Source organism: Protopterus annectens, chromosome 11.part0 (assembly GCF_019279795.1).
Source record: "Protopterus annectens isolate FY-2018-M chromosome 11.part0, PAN1.0, whole genome shotgun sequence".
NCBI classification, from domain to species: domain Eukaryota; kingdom Metazoa; phylum Chordata; order Ceratodontiformes; family Protopteridae; genus Protopterus; species Protopterus annectens.
The window spans coordinates 930790777-930812096 of record NC_056745.1 but is presented as its reverse complement, the minus strand read 5'-3'; positions in this window follow the sequence as shown (position 1 = coordinate 930812096).

The window sequence follows — 21320 nt, the reverse complement described above, 5'->3', positions numbered from 1 at the left end:
ACTCCCCTAGCCCCATCCCAGCATGGATTTAGACCTGCTCATAGTATCACTACAGCCCTTCTCTCCTTTTCTCACACAATAAAGCAAAACTGTTAATCACAACAAACTCTCCTCAGCCCTCTTTCTCAACCTATCCAAAGCATTTGATATGGTGAATCACCACCTACTTCTAGACACACTAAAATCACACTGCCTAGACAACCTAGTAGTGAACTGGTTCCACTCTTACCTGCATGGCAGACAACAAGCTGTATTATGGAAAGGCAATCTATCCCCCTTTCTACCTGTCACCCTTGTTGTCCCCCAAGGATCTATATCAGGCCCCCTCCTTTTCATCATATTCATCAATGACCTACCCAAAGTTATCTCAGATGCAACATGTATTCAGTATGCAGATGACTTCACCCTTATCTGCTCTGCCACCACCCCCATGGAACTACAATTCCTATCCCAAATCACCTTCAGCAAAGTAGAGGACTGGCTAAATAGTCACTGTCTCCTATTGAATCTAAATAAAACCAAACTACTACTTTTCTCCCCTACCCATAAGTTCACATCACCAAATATTACAATCTAATCTAACAATGGCACCATAATCTCTCCAGAACCATGCACGAAACTTCTTGGTGTAATCATTGATAATAATCTGAAGTGTGATGCTCATATAGACAAAACCATCAAAACAGTTAACAAAGACTTGGCTCCTTGTATAGGATTAAACAATTCCTAACCTCACCTGCCAGAACAGCCATAGCTTGAACACATCTCCTATCAACCCTTCTCTATGTCTCACCCATCCTCATAAACCTAAGCAAATCAAATCTTAACAAATTTACTAGCTGCTATAACAATATAGCTAGATTCACCACAGGCACAGCCTACAGAACCCATCACTGTCAAAATCGTCAAGCACTAGACTGGCTATAACTACCCAATCAACTCCAGTATAACCAACTCATAGTTATTCATAAAATCCTCTACCAACCTAACAGTACACCCATTCTAACAAATATTATCACCCACTACAGCAACCTAGCATCCCTCCGCTCATCCAGCAAAATGCAAGTACCATCTGCCAAAGCCAACAACTTAGCCAGAGAATCATTATTCTCCAACTCTGCTGGAAAACAATGGAACTCACTCCCCGCAGATTATACCACTATGTCCTCCTTACCCCAATTCAAAATATCCCTAAAGAAACACCTAAACAGGCATTGGCTATGCCCATGTCTAAACCCATACTAACCCAATAAAAACACAACTCACACAGGTGAAATACCCAGTAATAATAACTTCCTGAACCTATATGTATAATCTTTCAAAACCTTCCCTACCCAGACTATATACACTTCTCAACAACCATTAGAGCATTATTATAAGGACGCTTCTGGGGATATACCACGACAAAGGCCTTGACCTTTTCCACTATTTTTGGGTAGTGTTTAGCGCTATGTTCTGCGACTATTACTAATCTAATCAGTGCCTCCTGGACCCCACTCAATCCCATCAGAAGCTTTTTGGGTGATTCTTACCCCTATTGCCTTTTGCTATGATTTTTGTAACCTTCACTGTATGGTTTACCCAAGTGTAAACTTCTCATTACTCTGCCCTGCCATCTTTTTGGGAACTGCGTGTAGATTTAGGAAGTGGCCTTACACGTGTAGACTGGGCTCAGGTCTTACTCCTTACAGGGCCTTCTTTCAATTGGCAATCTTCTCTACTGTACAGGATGGAGTAATGTGCCTGCCTCATGGTTTCCCTTTGAGTTTAGATGAAATATCTTGTGATTTATTTAATGGTATATCTTGTGTTTTTAACCAAACTACTGCAGTTTTCCTATTGTGGATATGCACATGTTGTTACTGGTAGAACCTTGAACTGCGTAACTATGCAATGTGTTTTTGCCTAAACGCTACTTTATTTATTGATTTTTGTAGTTTTGACCTACACTGTTTTTCTTTTTATTGTGTTATTTGATGGAGCAGTGTACTTAACTACTATATCTGTGTATTTGGTTACTACACTATATTGACACAACTGCATTTTTAATTTAATTTTAATGCTTTTGTATTCTCTCCCACTTTTTCTCCTGCAACAGCTAATTCTCCTGCCTCTATCCAGTGTCTGTTTGCCTGGGTTGAAATCTGCTACTACTCTACGAGGGTACTTACTGACTATTACCCGTGGAAAACTCTGGACCTTTTCACTCTGCTTCAAACACACTACCTCAAGATTCTAAAGGAGTATGTCTACTTAATTGATTGTAGCCTATGACCATTTTTATCTGGTGAAGTTCTGTTAGCTCCCAGCTAAGCTTGCCAGCAGCAGCCACCCCCCACCCCCTTACTCTGTTTTATTGTTCCTTTCCCCTACCTTGTGTTTTACTTAGCCTGTACTCCCCTCCCAGTAGTATATGCTTTTTCTGCCCCAGAACCTTTGTGACTCCTCTTTGTACCTCTGCCCTATGCCCACTAGGCGTCACTCTGTCCACATCTAGACTTATAGTACTGGTTTATTCCCCTACCTTATTCTTCCTATCTTCACCCTTCTCTCTCCCATCCCTCACCTCCTTTGTAGTGCCCTGTGACCCTCTCCCCCCTACGCTACCAAGCTCAAACCTCCTATCTGCCAGCCTTTTCTGTTACTTTTTCCTTCCTCTCTGGATTCTGTATATCCCGCTCCGCTCCCCTCCCTACCCCCAAATCACACCCACCCCCAGGGGTCCTAACCTTATACTTCACTAGACACACCCTTCACCCTTACAACCTATCCTACTATTTCCCGCTAAACACAAAACCCCTCCCCTCTACATACACTCCTTCCTCCTCCCTCCTCCTCTATTACTAAACCAAACTCATCTCTTATTACTAACTTCTCTCCTATTCCAGAATTAAGACACCTCCCTTAAACCTCCACTCTCTCCACCTTTACCACCCCTTTATATTCTCCTTTCACACCCCTACAAAACTCATTCCTTCTTGCCTTATACCATTTATTCCACCTATCCTTCCCTTTTTTTTTCTACTATTCTATATAACTTCCTTAACTCACATATGTCTCCACACTTACCCACCATGTTGATATTCTTAGCATTATTGTCTACCACCCTTTATTCTTCTTACTTTCTTACCTTCTTCGAACACCCTCTTAAAAACCATCCAGACTACATATATAAACATACATCTATTATCCACACTTCTCTTACCACTTTCTTAAATTCTACCTCCACCCCCAGCTATCACCTTCCCCAATTCCATAGGCACTCTCACCTTACCTATGCCTTACCCTCAAATAAAAAAATTAAACAACTAACCCTTCTTAAAAGCAACTTCTTATCAAGACCTAATACTCCTACCCTACAAGATGGTGACATTCACCCCAACCCTGGCCCTACTTATTCCTCCCCTAAAGTATCTAAGCCAAACTCCAATAACACCCTACTCATAGGACATCTAAATATACGAAGTGTAAATAACAAAGTACCCTACTTACATGCCCTTTTAGACACTCACCACTTTGACATTTTGTGCCTCTCAGAAACTTGGCTTAAGCCAGCCACCAAAGACACTGAGATTATACCCCAAGGCTATAATCTACATAGGCTTGATCGTTCTAAATGTAAAGGTGGTGGAGTGGCAATTCTTTTCAAGAATCATCTTAGCATCTCCACCCTCCCAACCTGTCCAACACAGGATGTTAGAACAAAAGCAATCGTTGCTAAACTTCAATTAAATGCTCAAAAAGCCCTTTACATCATATGCATGTATATATCACCAGACAACAATATTCCAATCTTAGAAGACTTTCTCTGTTGGGTTTCCACTAACTACCCACAAGAAACTATTATTCTGGGTGACTTTAATATAGACTGGAATACTATTAATAATGAAAATCCCTCCTATCATATAAACCTACATGGTTTTACTCAATCCATTACCACTACAACAAGGCTTAATAAACCTAGTAAGAAACAGAGTATCTTAGACTGGATACTGATAAACAAAGCCAATGTCTCATATAAAGTAGGAACTATGCCAGATGACCTCAGTGACCACTGCCTTACCTATATCTCTAGAGAAAAGACTGACTATCAAAACCTCCCCATCACTAAAACAATACGCTCTACCAAACACTTTCAAACTGACCTATTTCAAAATGAACTCAAAACATGCAACTGGAACCTTTTGAAATCACTTCCTCTTAATGAAGCAGTATCTCTCTTCAACTTGACCTTCCTTTCTATTCTGGATAAACATGCCCCTGAACGTTCTATTAGAATGAAATCTAATATAGCCCCTTGGCTCTCAAAGGAAACAAAGAATTTAATTCATTCTAAGAATAAAGTTTGGGCTAAATGGAGACACCACAGAATCAGCTCTGATTTTCTTCATTTTTGTAAACTTAGAAACCTCACAAAAAAAGCTATAATCTCTGACAAAAAGAACTACTACTGTGAACTACAACAAAACAATTTCAACAATCCCAAACAATTCTGGTCTTCAATCAACAAACTACTTTCACCTGGAACAGTTAAAACTCCCTCCCCTCTAAACGCTGACCCAGATACCCCTAACCATACTGCAAATGCTTTTAACTCCTTTTTCATAGAAACCATTCAATCTCTTGCTAGACAACTTAACACCAATAACTTCTACCCTCCAAATAAACTTGACTCCCCACACAATTTCACTCTACAGCCCATCTCTACCTCTTTCATCTACAAGCTTATTCTCAAACTCAAACCCTGCACCCCCTCTGCTGACAAACTCCCTTCTCTCTTTCTTCAAAAGGCTGCTAAACAGATTGCATACCCTATATCTATACTCATAAATAGGACTATCCAAGAGGGAACCATACCTGATATATGGAAAGTCTCTCATATCATCCCACTACATAAAGGTGGTAACTCTATTGACTACACTAACTTTAGTCCCATTGCTCTTCTCTCACCTCTTGCTAAGATAATGGAAAAATGTATTCATCAGCAACTTGTACAGTATCTCTCGTTACATAACATTATAGCTAACTGCCAACATGGCTTCAGACCACACCATAGCACCTCAACTGCCCTCCTTTCCTTTGTTGATACCATCAACAACTCTCGTAACTCTAACCTTGTCTCCTCTGCCCTTTTCATTGACCTTTCTAAAGCTTTTGACATGGTGAACCACTCTTCCCTTATTTACATCCTTGAATCCCTGTCATTTGACAACCTGGCTATAAAATGGTTTAGTTCTTATCTAAGTAACAGACAACAAGCCGTTCTTTGGGACAATCATATCTCCTCCTTACTACCTGTTTCTATTGGAGTCCCACAGGGCTCCATTCTTGGGCCTCTTCTCTTCTCCCTTTACATAAACGATCTTAACACTGTAATCCCTCAGGCTACCTGCATCCAATATGCTGACGACTCTACTATTATTTGTTCAGCATCTACCTCTTCAGAGCTACTCTCTCTAACTCAAACTACCTTCAACACTGTAGAAACTTGGTTTACTAGATGTTACCTTCTCCTCAATGCTAAAAAAACTAAACTTCTCCTTTTCACTCCTACCAGTCGAACCTCCCCTTTAAATTTCAACATCTTGTCTAATGATACCACTGTCATTGCTCCTGACACAACAACTAAACTGCTAGGAATAACCATTGATAACAATCTCACTTTTGATCAACACATCAATAACATCATTAAAACTGTTAACAAAAAAATAGGTTCTCTTTACCGTATTAAACCATTTCTTACACCTTCCACCAGAGCTACTATCGCCCACTCCCATCTGATATCTACTCTCTTTTATGCCTCACCTATTTTCAGTAACCTTAAGAAGGCTAACCTAAATAAACTAGCAACTTGTTACAATAGCATTGCCCGCTTTGCCACCAGTAACCCTTTCAGAACACATCACTGTCACAACCTAAAACTCCTAGGCTGGCTTGAGCTTCAAAACTGTCTTATGATCTCACAACTTACTATTGCCCACAAGATACTTTACCAACCTGAAAACACCCCAATACTATCTCAACTGTTAGTCCCTTATAACAATCTTACCTACCTTCGATCTTCTTCTAAACTTATGACCAAATCTGTAAAATCCCACAACTTAGCTGGTGACTCTCTGTTTACTAATACTGTAGGTAGGACATGGAATCTGCTACCCAGTGATATCACTCTAACCTTCTCCTTACCACTCTTCAAACAAAAAATCAAGCAGTACTTCCAAAACCACTGGCTTTGTTCCTGCAGGACTCCTGACTAACCTTCCGCACTCCCCCTACTCAACCTTAACTTTATTCATTGATTAATACCTATACTTACTGTTTCTTTTGTCTTGCCCTACTCCCCCTACTCAAACTTAACTTTATTCATTGATTAATACCTATACTTACTATTTCTTTTGTCTTGCCCTGTTGTTCTCCTCTAATGCTCTGACTCACTCCTACTTTCTCTCCACCACCCTCTCTACCATCTCCCTACCTCGTCTCTTTACTTGACTACTGTTTTCTCACTCTTTCCCTCTCTTGTATTACTACATTAATTCCTTTACATCTCCTGCTTTACATATTTCTCTTTGACAATTTTTTGAAAACTAATAGCTAATCTTTAGCTTTTTAATGTTCACTTCTAATGACCTAGTACAATTTTTACAATTTTGCTTCTACTACCTAGTAAAATTTTCATAAGTGCCCTAGGTTTTTTGTTGTACTTATTACTAAATGTATATTCTTAGTATGCTTAATTTTTTTTTTTCTTTTTTTATTGATATCTCTCTTTGTATTAAATTATGTGTGGAGATTTTCTCCCTGGGCCTCTACTGAAAATGGACATGTATCCAGCTAGACTAGCCCGGTTAACAAATGGAAAATAAAATAAATAAATAATAAAAATGATAACTTGCTATTCTAGCCATTCTAAGGCTATGTTTTTAACCCTTCTACATCTAATCTCTAACAACTTCCCTTCTTAACCAACCACCTTTATCTCTTGATTGTCATCCTTAACATCGATCTGTGTAACATGTCATTCTATACAGTCCAATGCTGTGTAATGATTTGTGTACATATTTCATACTATAAACCTACATGCTGCTAAATTTCAATGTAACCATGACTATATAATGTCACTTATTTTTAAATTTTGTTAAATTTTTAAATTTTCAATGTAACCATGACAATAGATTGTCACTTTTTTTGCACATGTAAAGCTTTTCTCCCTGGGCCTCCTCTGAAAATGGATATGTATCCAGTCGGACTCTCCCAGTTAACAAATGTAAAATAAAAATAAAATAAAATAAAATGGTCAATTTTGCATGTATCCCTTCCTAAGTCACACACAAGCTTGCCAACCTATTGGGTCATCATAGGCCTCTTGCACCCCCACACAACACCCTGTGCAAGTGATGATACCTGTGCCACATCTCTCTCATCTCCTTCATGGATGCAGGGAAATAAAGCTATGTGTCTAGTGTACAGGGTAACTATCTACATTAATATGAATTTGTTTCAACCAATGTTGCTTTTGACATGGTACTTGTACTGTTCATTTTCAGAATTTGTATGTTGCCATTTATAATGACTATATCATAATAGTGTGTGTACATTATGATGGATGCTGTTGTAATGGCTGTGTAATCACACAATGACAGGTGTCACACGGAAATGTTTATGTCTCACTTTCATGACTGTGTAGGACACACCTAAGGGTACACATCTACAATCAACCCATTAACGTCAGAGCACAGAATTGAATGTCAGCACACAAGACAAATGTCATCAGAAAGGTAACACAGTACAGGTTCTAGGGTTCATAGCTTGATATGTGTTTAATATGCTAACGAACACAAGGGCTCCTTTAAGCCTAGCCATGCAGCCCTAGACATTGTCATGGTATGATACCATTGATAAGTGTAAGCAGGGATTTGGGAGCTGAGACATCTTCAAGCTGGGATGCGGGAGTTGAACCATCCATAGTTTCCCTGTGTCCATTGTAGACATCCACAAGCAGGTAAGATTGTCTTCTTCACCATCGAATTGTGTAACTTGCACTTGATTTGCCTGTTCCATACAGTGTGTAGCCTCTGGGTTACATACCTGTCTCTCCAGAATATCCTATATACCACTGTCCAGGTGTAGGTCTGTAGAACAATTAATTCTGGTGGTACTTGTTTCGTGGATATGCAAGAGGTCCACAGTGGGGTCTGACATCACCCTGTATTACAGGTGTACACCGCTGCTCCAAAAAATATAGGAGACAGACTACATGGATAGGGCCTTTACATACATACCAAAGGTGGCATTGCACAAATGATAGGTCTGTGGAATGCTGATCACAGTAGAACAATGGCTTCCTTGGATTGACATGCCATACCTTTGTTTATAGGTTGCACAACATAGAATGATGTCAACAATATTATAGACACGTGACAGGCAAAGGGTAGAGCACTATCTATGTCCATAGGTCACTGACTATTCGGTCAACTGTTTGAGGTGTGCTGACAATATGATAGTATTGTTACCAGGAGTGGATGACTTTGCAAATGATAGCATTCTGTATTTCTTGGTATTTAGTGTTAGCCCATGGCTCTGACGACAACTGTATGTCTGTGTAAGCCCCTCCTGGAGAACATTTGTGTCAGTGTGGGATTCAATGACCGCTTGTCATTTGCATGAAGTCAGTGATGACTACAATGTTGGATTTTGTCTCGGCTTCACTTATGGGCTTACAGGTTGTTTCTCTATGACATGTTGCTGTATGTGTTGATATGTGTGTTGTTTTCATAGAGTGCATATGTGGCTGCTGAGGGTATTTGTTATCTGAACATTCCCTACCAGGTTTTTGTGATTTATGTAGGTTACTGGTCAGTGCCTCAGCTCATGTCTGCTTTTGATTTTGTATGATGGCTGCAGCGTGTAAACCAATGACTACCTTATTGACATTAGGAGTACTTGTATGTGAGAGCTTTGCATCCAGTGACATTGTGTATATACATTACTGACATACCATATCAGTTTGTTTGATAATGAAGTGGTTGTCGGTAAACATCTTCCGATTTATACATTGGCTCAGGATGGTCATATCCAACAGGGCGATAAAGGTCACAGTGGGAATCCTCATATCCATGGCAACAGGTCCTTTATTATTGATTACACAGATGTCTTTAGTACATCACTCAATGTCACAAGTATCTCATCTGAAACTATGAGGACAATGCTTGGCAATACACATTGGTTGTCCTGTGTGCAACTCAGTATTGGAATTAATGCCATCATTGTTTCAGAGAAAAATTTCGCCCAAGATGTCTGGTCCTGCAAAGAAGACTGCCAAACACTGAATGGGAAAGTAATATGTACACCCTGTAAATTTAAGGATGGCATATTTAGGCAGTTATTCTGAAGTTACACACTAATCAAGCAGTACATACCGGGAAAGTACAACTACCTTATGAAGAATGATGAAAAAAGGGGAGTCACCTGAATTGTTGCTGTCTGGCTACTACTACTGTTGGTCTCAACATGGCCTCACTGTGGTGGGATACAAAGCTCATATTCTTTGTCTCTCATCAGAAGCAAAACTTTATCACCAAGCTCAAGATATGAAGCCGGCCACAGCATGTTTGTTGATCCACACATTTATCATACATGATGCAAGGCTCTATAGACTTATTGTAGCCTTTTCCAGGTATATGCCTTAATTAGGAACCAGACCAATCACTTGACATTTGCGTGTATTATGCCTTGGGTTCCAAGGCTCATAGCATTTGACTAGGGTACGGCCTTGACGGTGATTAGGAGCACAGCTGCTGCATTACAATATAAGGTTAAGTCTCAGGTGATATAGATGTCCAAGGTTGCTCAGTCAAGCTGCACAGCAGCAGTGATCCATGTTAGGTGACAGTTTCACAGCAATTCATGCAGCCTGGCCTTCAACAGTTTAACAGTGGTGATCTGTGTGACATGGATGTGAGGCCTACTTCAGACAGGTGGCCACCTTTGGGCAATGTCTCTGTTCCTCCCACATGTTCCAGGTATGTTATACTGTACATTTATGTTCCCGGAACACTAAACTATGATCCCACATCATTTCACACAACATACATTTGGTGTCTCAAAGTTTGACAAACACTGTAGACTTGCAAGGCTAGTGTAATGACAGCAAAGTTGGGCAAGTTTTCTGTGCATGCATGAACATGCACATCTTCACTGCAAAGAGTGCCTACAGAGAGTGTGGTTGAGGCTGTGAACCCCAAGAGTGTAGCACCATGACCCTTACTTTGTTGAAGTTGTACACTGACACAATTGTAAGTATGCTTTTGCGACCATGCCTATGGTTCATTCATGTGCCACAAGCCTGGCAAAGCAATGTACTCAATCCACCATACTATCCCACACTGTCAGGTACTGTTTTAGCTTAAGATGACACCATAAATATAATACCATGTTACATGTAAGCTTCTGTCAGGCCATTGCCTAGCCATTGCCTGTTGTGATGTGTACACAAGCAATAATCTATTGCTAATGGCATTATCATTAACTGTTTCAGAGATATGGACAGTGTCGCCAAACATCTACTCCTACTCCACACAAACACAACATGTGAGAGCTGCATCTACATTAAAAACCTTGATTCCATGCTCTGTCACACATCTGACAGTGTATATTTTATTTATTTATTTATTTGTTTTACATTTGTTAACCAGAAGTGTCCAGCTGAGCTATTGCCCTTTTTCAACTGAGGCCCGGGGTGAAAAGCTCCAAAGCCATGCAATACAATAAAAATAGCAATACAGATACAGTTCAATAAAAATAACAATAGGGAATTTTGGCTGATAAAATACATAAGCTACATACATGTATATTGTTGACAGATAAAACAGTACTATAAACAAAAAGGAGAATGTCAGAAAAGTAGAATAAGTTGTATGTTTTGGTTTAAAAAGACAGTTGAGTAAATATAAGGTTTTGTATGCATAGTATCAGAAACTTAAAAGGTTACATAAGAATTTCAGGGAGCAGAGTATAAAGGAAGCTTTGGAGGTTGCACAGTAAATATAGGATGAAGTAGTTAATGGTAAATTTTAGTAAGTTAGTTTGACTGTACTATAAAAGGAAGGTAATAATCAGGGAGGGTGAGTACAATAGCAGGACCAGTGTTTTTTAAAGTGGTCTTTGGTTGTTAGCTTAAATTGTTTGGGATGAGTCAGGGACCTTATTTCTAATGGGAGTTTGTTCCATGCAATAGAGGGATGGTAGCTATATAAGTTGCACCCTGTGTTGGATTTCGGTTTATGGATTTTTAGTAGGTCTTGGGTTGAGCTTCGCAGAAATCTGGTAGGGGAGTAGTGAGCGATGAGAGAAGATAGACTTGGGCAGAAATCAGGCTGTCACAGGATGGAGTGTATGATTTGGAGTTGAGATTGTAGGAACAGGTGAGGTAGTTCAGGCCAGTTCAGGTATTTTAGCGAGAGACAGTGGTGAGATTTATATGTTTGTTGAGCTGCAAATCTAGCTATTTTTGTGGTAGGTTGATTCTAATTTGGTAAGTAGGGAGGAGTTCAGATTTGTGAGTATTTGGGAACAATACGTTAAGCATGGTAAAAGGCACGCATGGGTAAGAGAAATCCAACCTCAGTAGTTAGGAATTTGTTGTTCCTGTACAGTAGTCCTAGCTTTTGGTGGGGTTTTTTGATACAATTGTTAATGTGAAAATCAAATTTTAGTTGGTCGTCAATATAATGCCAAGGAGTTATGTGCTAGTTTCGACTTCTATAAGAGTATTGTTTAGGGACCTTATGGAGAAGGAAAGTTTAATGTGGTTTGCAGATTTAGATAGAAAGAGTAGCAATTTTGTTTTCTTAGGGTTGAGGATGAGCTGATTATTAGTGAGCCATGTCTCTACTGACTTGAAAGATGTCTGGATATTTGTTAGGAGTTCTAAGGGGAAATTAGCAATAGTTATGACTGTAGAGCCATATGCATATTGGACAATGTTAGATTGAGGACAAAAAGAGTGGAGTGAGCTGGTGAAGATATTAAGGAGTAGAGGTCCAAGGATGGAACCTTGAGGCACATCAGTTCTTACTAAGAGAGGGGTAGATAGTGCCGAGTCCCATTGTACTGATTGCAGCCTATCAGAGAGATAGCAAGAGAACCATGCAACCGCATCGGGGAGAAGTTTAGGTCTACAAGTTTACTAAGTAACAGAGTGTGAGAGACAGTGTCAAAAGCCTTAGAAATGTCAAGGAAAAGACAGGATGAGTTTGTGATCATCTTTAGCCAGGGCTAAGGTGTTGAGAAATGATAGTAGAGCTGTTGTTGTACTATGCTTAGGACGGAAGCCATGCTGTGTTGGAGTGAGAAGTTTTTCTTGTAAGAGATAATGTATAACTTGTTTGTGTATACATTTTTCAAAGACTTTGGAGAGAGGGGAGAGGATAGTGATAGTTCTGAAATTAGATATTGACAATGAGCGGGGTGACAACATGCCCACCTCACCTCCTACACCACCCAAACCCACATCACACATACCAACATATGTGGAGGCCCATACAAGAAACATAGCTAATCACCAGACAGCTCACAAATAGAAACACAAGCACACTACACATAATGCTACCTCTGCGGAATGCGGTACACATAATAGCTAATGCACTACTGTCTCACTGGTCAAACCTTTATCACAAAACACAAATTCCAAAATATTAGTCATAGGTGATTACATCATGAGTCCCACTGATGTCCCCTCACCAGGCTAGATAAGATAAAGGTCACAGTTAGCTGTCTGTGAGGTGGCCGGATACAATATATCACACATAGAGTCAAATCTGTCAACAACATGTACTGTTATGACTACATCACAGTTCCTGTTGTTAAGACTTGAGACATACTTCACTGGACTGTGTGATTACAGACATGATTGAGTTCTTGCACTTTGTGTCTCAGGCAAGTATGCCCTTGGCCATCAGCTGCATTTTACCCTCAGCTAGGATGATGCCTCGATACAAACAGAAGATGATAAACTCCAATAATAGGCTGAGCATCTGCTGTCAATCTAATGGGATCCACTCTCGGTCAGCCTGGGATGACATGCTCAACAGACCTCAGTGCTTTGCCACAGATGGTCTTCATCTGTCACCCCTGGGATTTTGGATACTGGTCAAGGCTATTGCCATCCCCATAGTGCCCTTTTTAGGTGGTGTCTCAAGGATGAAAGTTCCAATGTATACACCCCATGTACAAACAGCCTCTGGGTTATGCTGCTAAATGCTAGGAGTGTCAACAGGAAACTGCACTCACTGGAAGTTGTCTTCATCTTGGAACACGTGGACCTTTGTACAGTCACAGACACCTGGTTCAAGGCTGTGGAGAGCACCACAGTCATACCAGGCTACACCTCCTTCCACACGTGCAGTCCTGTGAACTAATGTTTTAAGTATATATATGTTCATTAAGGATACATACACACCCACATTGGTTACACAGAATGATTCCATGGATACACTTCAGGTGCTATTGACTGCTTGTGGGGCACCTATTCCAGTCATTGCTAGCTACAGCATCCCCTCCATGAATCAGCCTACCCACTCTGTTTATTTGGATTTACATGAGTCTATGAAGATACATCTGGACACCATAGTTGGGGTGACTTTTATTACCCACTGACTAGGTAGATTAGTCATGCTCAAACTCACTTGCCCAAAGGTTACTCGACTTTATTATCTCCAATGCCCTGGATCAGCTAGATGAAACCCCCACAAGGGGGAGCTAGCATACTTGATTGGGTGCTTACCAATATGGGCAACCACTGTCGCAATCCCCACTGTGAGGTTCACCCTAGTGAGAACTGACCTCAAATCAGTCTTATTCAAAGTAGGTATCACACCTGAAACCACCCCCCTTGCAGCAAATACACTAAAGATATGCACCAGTCCAGATTATAACCCCCAATGATTGGTATAAATAGCTTCACTGCCCCTACTCCCTCAGATGTGACTGGCAACTCTGCCAAGCTCTATATCAATGCTTTATACAAACACCTGTATGACTAAACTGACTCGGCTGTACCTGACATGAGCACAACAAGCTCCTCATGGTGAAGCAAACTTGCCTGGTGGACAACTGCCAGTAACAGGCTTTACAATAATTGGAAGACATTGCTGTCTAAGGGTAGGAGGGAGGGAGCCCCCACAAAACTGGAAACACTCCATCCTCAGCTTATAGTAGTAAATAAGTGTTGCTGTGAAGTCCTCCAAAACAAAGTATGGGTCAAATTTAATCGCCTCAAGAAAGGACAAACACAAGGCATTCTATAGTTACATCTGTAACCCAAAAGGAAAGGCCCACATGTGTGATGAACTCATGGTCAATGATACCTCATATACACTGCCTGTAAACATAGCTAACCTGTTATCCAACAGATTCTGTGAAACCATCACTCCCCTGTCCCCATCACATGTACCTCATGATATCCCTATCACTTGTCCCGTATCTTTGTGTCTGTAAAGAGCAGGTCAAAAATTGCCTCTCTATGGACAAAAACACAGCATCTTTGGGTATCAATGGAACATGATAACATCACAGGCTGCATCCTACATGGGCTCCAACATGGAGTACTAACACCAATGGGAACTCTTTGCAATCATAGTGTAACCACCAGCTTTGTCCATGCTGAATGGAAGCAGCCACTGTTAGCCACTTGCACAGAGGTGGTGCATCCACTGACACCAGAAACTATATAACTACTATCCTGACTAGCCATATTTGCAAGGCCATGGAGCAAATCATCACGGACCTTATCAACAAAGATATAGGTAATCTCAACACAGTTGATTCTACACAGTTTGGATTTGTCAAAAGGAGATCATGCCTGTTAAACCTGTTGGACATTTTTGAGACAATCACCTAGGACCTTGATGAGGGGAAATCTGTGCATACACCCCACCTGGACTTAGTCAAAGCACTTGACACTATCATTGACAAACACACCCAACTAAGCATTGACCCTTATATCATCAGAGGGGTTGTTTACTGCCTCAGTGATAGAGGTCATATAGTCAAAATAGGGTACTCCACCTCCAATAGTTGAAATCTAACCAGTGGTGTTCCCCAGGGTTTAGTCATGGGTCATCTACTGCTTGGAATCCATTTTTCCAAAGAACAAGCACAAGCTGCATGTCTCTGGCTGACAAAGTTTGCTGATGGCTGCAAACTGGGAGTGGTCATAGAATCTCCAAAGTATTTCAACATCCTACACGAGGGTCTTACTTCAACAAATGTTGTCAAAGTCATGGCCTTAAAAGCAATGCAAATATATGTATTATCATTGCTTTCAGTAACAGTGATGTTCCTGCTAAGAACCACATTAATAGCAACACCTGACATACATACTCAGTGGTAGGAAACCTGGGCACACAGGTTGACAGCTAACTTACCCAAGATCACCATGTTTCCACAGTGATACGAAGGCATTCTATCATGCTAATATAATAAGTGAAGGCATTGTCTCCAGAAAAAGTAGATGTCATGATCTCTGTTTCCTCTCCCCTCTGCAAACCAAAAGTTGAGTGCAGCAGCCCTTTTGTTATGTACCTTTCCAAGCCCCTGCAGCAATTGGAGAGATCACATAGTTTCCTGTCAAGGAGAATTCAGGTCTTCAGCATCTGTCCATGGTGATCATCTGATATCACTGTCACTTTAGTGTGTGACTTACAGACTACTCAGAGGTTATCTCTGGCTTGCATATGAGGCAATCTCTGGCCCTGCTGTACTGGAAATGCTACATATGGTACAAAGGCTACTCGCTATATAGACCTTAACCTGCCATGTGACATTAATACAACCTGCTGGAGGAAGACATTTGTCTACCACAATTTAACACTCCTTTGGAACAGACTCCCAGATCATGCCAAACAGTGCATCACACTGGCCCTCTTTAGATGCAATCAGTACAATTGGATAGATGACCATGATTTCACAATGGCAGTAACACCTGAGTCCCTCTTGGACAGGGGCAATAGGTGCTGATCATGTACATAAGGTTAACAACTTGTTTAGGATTTTAAGGGCACTAGGGTCATTAGGGCACTAGCACCATTAGGCAAGTAAATTCCAATGAGCCTATGTTCCCATAACTGGATGTAAAATGCTCTGACTCACATCCACACACACAGACATGGGTGCAGTGAGAATAGTACCACAAACTACTTATTTCTGCAGAACACTGCACAACACACACACACACACAAAGTTGGCTGTCCTGAGATTAGAATCTCTACCTATCTAGTCTTACACACTGCACATCACAATACTTAATACAGGTGACACAGCTTAAGTCTGATATTAGCATGGCTTTAGGTAGTCTTATGGTAGATGACAACAGCAGGACTGGTGGGAGACAAGAGTTTGGTGGCCTCCATCACCTGCTAGGCCAAAAACACTGAAAAAACTGTGTGTAAGTCAGTGTGGGACTCATATTTGTTTTTACGAAGTTGCACACCCACACCCCAACACAACAAGTGGGCTGGAGTGAAATTAATACCCCTACCTATCTAGTTTTACACACTACAGATCGGGTTCCTATCAGATGACTGAAAACGCATGTTGTCGAATGTGTCTTGGTCGAAATTGAAACATGGAAAAGGCAAAATGACGAAGTGGCACATAAGCAAATTCTTTCCCTGGGAAAGAAGTTGCTTGGCCACTTCAGTCACATTGCCATTTTCGGCACTGTAGTGCGATCTCAGAGTTGGTATATTTAAGTAGGAGTGTGCAATATTTATGCAAACTTTATGCAATGTTTTAATGTCTTTTTTTTTTTCTTTTTGGGAACAGCGATTTTTTTCTCTGACAAAAAAATCACTGTTCTGGTTGTTGATGTTTTGTGAATTCTAACTTTAGAGTTCAATATAACAACGTTCGATCATTTGATCATTCATTGTTATTATATAGACTCTACAGATCACAGTACTTATCGCACTTGCCACAGCTTAAGCCTGACATTAACATGGCTTTAGGTAGTCTTATGGTAGACGATATCAGCAGGCCTAGTGGAGGATAAGAGTTTGGAGGCCTGCATCAACTGCATGTGCCACAAAGTGCAAAGCAATGCCACCTTTGAAGTCAGTGTGGTATGCACATTTGCTCCTTGGCAATATATATATATATATATATATATATATATATATATATATATATATATGTACACACACACACACACACACACACACACACACACACACACACACACACACACACACACACACACACACACACACACACACATATACACACCAAGTGGGCCAGAATGAGAATAAAAGCCTACAATTCTACTCTTACACACTACATATCACAGTAGTTAACACACGCACCACGGTTCAAGTCTACATTGCAAGTGACTGCAGGTGAAGTAATCTTAGAGAACATAAAGAAATCCTATGTTGAACAGCTTGGCAGGCTTGCAGAGTCACATTTCTTCCTACTGTCATCTGCAGCTAGTAACCTAACAGTCAGAAAACTGTTTTGTAGCCTTGTTATGTGACAAAAGCAAATATATTGGCCATATGCGTCTGGTTGCGTTTTGATGAGCAAGTCTGTGCCAAAGCTAAATTAGCCCTGTCAATGAGTGTGCACACAACATACAGTACACACCTTGTTCAGTTGATGTATGTGTAGTGAAATCTAGCAGAGATAGGGGTCTATAGTGAATGCGGGTGTTGTTGCTGCCATAGATACAAATATGTGGCTTGACAATATATGTACGTATTCATATACATTCCCATACATTTTTAAGGTTTACACAAGCTGTAATAGGGAGACATGGTATGACTTACCATTGCCCAGATGTCTGCAACAGGTACACAGGTTTGACTCATACTTATGTGTGTTTAACACAAAATAGTGGTTTGCTGCTAAATGTGGTATCACTTACACATGATGTGAGAGAAGACGGCCAGAACTCTGAACTGCAGATATCTCAGTAGTCCTCCATTTGCAACACGTTATTATACAGACTTCCACATATTTTTAAGTGCATTATCTAATGCAGAGCCCTACCTTTTGGTCCTTCATCCAGCATTATAAGTCTCGTAGTACAGCTTTGCTCTCCATAATCTTGGTATGTAGGGCAATTCAGAGATACATACACACATATGTACATATATATATATATATATATATATATAGAGAGAGAGAGAGAGAAAGAGAGAGAGAGATTTTAAACAAAATTGCTCAAGGAGCAATAGATTGCACTCTACTTATGTAAGTGTATGGGCATACATGGTGGCATTTCACTTTTTTTAGCATTGCTAAGCAGCATGCAAATGGGTGGTTCACTGCTTACACCAGAGACTTACTGTTCCATAAACTGACTCCATAGCTAACTATACTTCAGCCTGGGATTATGATATGATTAGAAACACACAAAGCTGGATCTACCTAAATACTTAGGTTCATAAATGAATCTACAGTTTCAATCATTGTATGCTGCATGTAATATTCACCTTTCTATTTATGTCTTCCAAATCTGATATGCTTAATTAGTGATGCATCTATCAGCATGTTATACTCCTGTGGCCAAATGGTCAATGTAGTCAAGTTATTTAGCAGACATGCCCCAAATGTAATGCATATAATCAGTATAGCCAATGTCAAGTCACCTGTATACAGAATGTAGAGCAACTCAAATGAAATAGGTATCTCTAAATAGAAATCTGAACAAGTTTGGGCCTAGGACAGAGCCCTATGGGGCACCCTGACTGTAACCAATTTTTCCACTTGTTCAGTTGCTGTATGATACTTGCCATGTCCCATATGTAAGCCATACAGCTATCCATCTTATCAAGAGTGCAGCAATACCTAGTCGTTCTATTTTATTGATCAGTGTTTTGTGTATGGCCCTGTCAAGTCTCTATAAATTACATCACAGCACAATTTTTCATTCATCACTGTTATTATATTGTCATAGTACATCATGTTGCAGCTGGAACTTATATCAATTTTCAAGATATGCATGCTTATATATGGTGTCAAGTCCCAATCGTTACTGTTCTGATACTGACTAATCCAATATTACCTAATACGTTTTAACTAGGTCTTACATATGCAGCACAGAGGCAAATGTGTAATTGATATGTGAAATAGGTTAATACTAGTATAGCACACACAGAGTCACAGTCTGTAAAACAATGCATATTACTCCTTAACATGCCAAACATCTGGATATCTCAGGATTCTAGCCCTGCACACCATCACACAAGCCATCAGCCTTAGTCCTTTAAGCCATAGAGGCTGCTTCATTGAAGGGGGATCATTCATCACACCATCACCTGCATAAATATGTACTTTGCTATTCTCAGTTAACTAACACATAATATGTAAGTTAAAATTGTACATTACTGTTCTGATGCTGTATGGCATACTAATTGTGTGAAATGCTCATACAGCCTAGATGATTTATTGCTATGGCAGTTACAAGGGGACACTGCTGTTTTGAGGGGTGTGGTAACAAAAGCCCATGTTCTGCTAGGACACACATTAGTCTGACTATGATTTAACCTCACTTTCTAACAAGTCCCTTGAATGAAGTACCAGCAATCTGTTGCAGTAGGACTGCATGAATATTCTATGCATGAGGCCTAGTGAATACAAATGGTGACGTGTTAGTGGAATGGGTGTCTGTAGTCCCATGTGGATGTAATTGCCGTCCAAATAGCCCAGTATAATTGCCTGCATAATTTACTCGGTCCATAGCTGTAATGACATAACATAGCAATCCACTATACTACTATATAGGTTATGGACTTACCTTGCAAGTGCCACAGTTGACACAAACTTTAGTTCAGGGCTGACTCTGTCTGATGCGAGCAGTACGCAGCCAATACATGGATAGGTAGATGATGTTTGATTTGCCTGGCATCAATGTTCATATCTGTATGTGAGTAGGAGTGAGGTGTTAGTCCTTAGGTCCCTACATTGTCAGTGAATGTGTTATGCATTGTCTCTTAGCCAAACCAGGGTGTACTGAGCATGCCTACATCTACCTACAGAGACATCAGCAGGGGGGTTCCTCCTATGAGTCCTCCCGTGACTGTCGTGACCTAGGCACTGCTGGGGACTGTGTATCCCTTCCCTTTGCTGATACTGCTACAGCTATTTCCACAGGATCAGATTGTGTAGCACAGCACATACTGAGAATAGCTGTGCACATGTGGCTGGAGTATACTGCAGGGCTCCAGCACATATAGCGAGGCACTGGAACTGTGACATCAGAAGCCCAAACACATGCTCTATGATGTTCCTAGGGGGAGTATCAATATTCATCAAAGATGCCCACACCTCCAGGTTGGTGGCACAGCACAAAGCATCAGAGACTATCCATGTGCAACTAACAGTGGGTAAAACTGCCTTCCAGTTTATAGCCTGCTACAGACCACCCTCCCAAAACCAAGTACCCCACTCGGCCTTCCTGAGAACACTGGAAAATATGAAGGTCTCTCCAAACACCATTATATTGGGTGACTTCAACTACCCTAACATGGACTGGGAGCATTACTCTAGCTCCAACACCCTAGCCCGAAGGTTCCTAGAATTTATAAACTCAAATGCTATGGAACAACTTGTTGCCACTCCCACAAGAGGGGAAAACATACTGGACCTGATCATCACCAACATGGGGACTCTAAGCTCCAGACCAGAAGTGTACCTTTACTGGTAAGATCAGACCATAAACTAATCTCACTAGATATTCACATCCCGACCCCAGCCCCTGCCCAGAAAACCACAGTGAAAAACTTCTCTAAAGCAAATTTCACACTCCTCAAAACAGAGGTGGAATCCTTCAAAGCCCCCGGGCCTGTGGAAAATACAGCCCAGACCGCAGAATCCTTTATAAACGCATTCTATGAACACCTTCAGGAATGCATGGATCATGCAATCCCAAATAAAACCAAGACCCAATCCTCCAAAGTTAGGCGTCCTGTCTGGTGGACCCCAGCCATAAACAAACTATACAATAGAAGGAGGAAGCTACTACATGATTAAGCAAAAAGGGAAGGCATCTCTGATTAGTACTAGCAAAAAACTACGGGCACTCATAAAATCGTCTAAGGCCAGCTTCGAGAGAAAAATTGCACAGGACACTAAGGATAATCACAAGACTTTCTTTAGTTATGTTAGGAACCTGGGTGGAAATTCCCAGATATGCTCAGAATTAGTCCAAAATGACAAAAAATACACCGAACCCACAGACATTGCCAACATCCTAGCTGACAGGTTCAGCGCAAACTTCTCCCCCCTTTCCCCACCTAAAGGGCAAATATCTATCCCAGCAG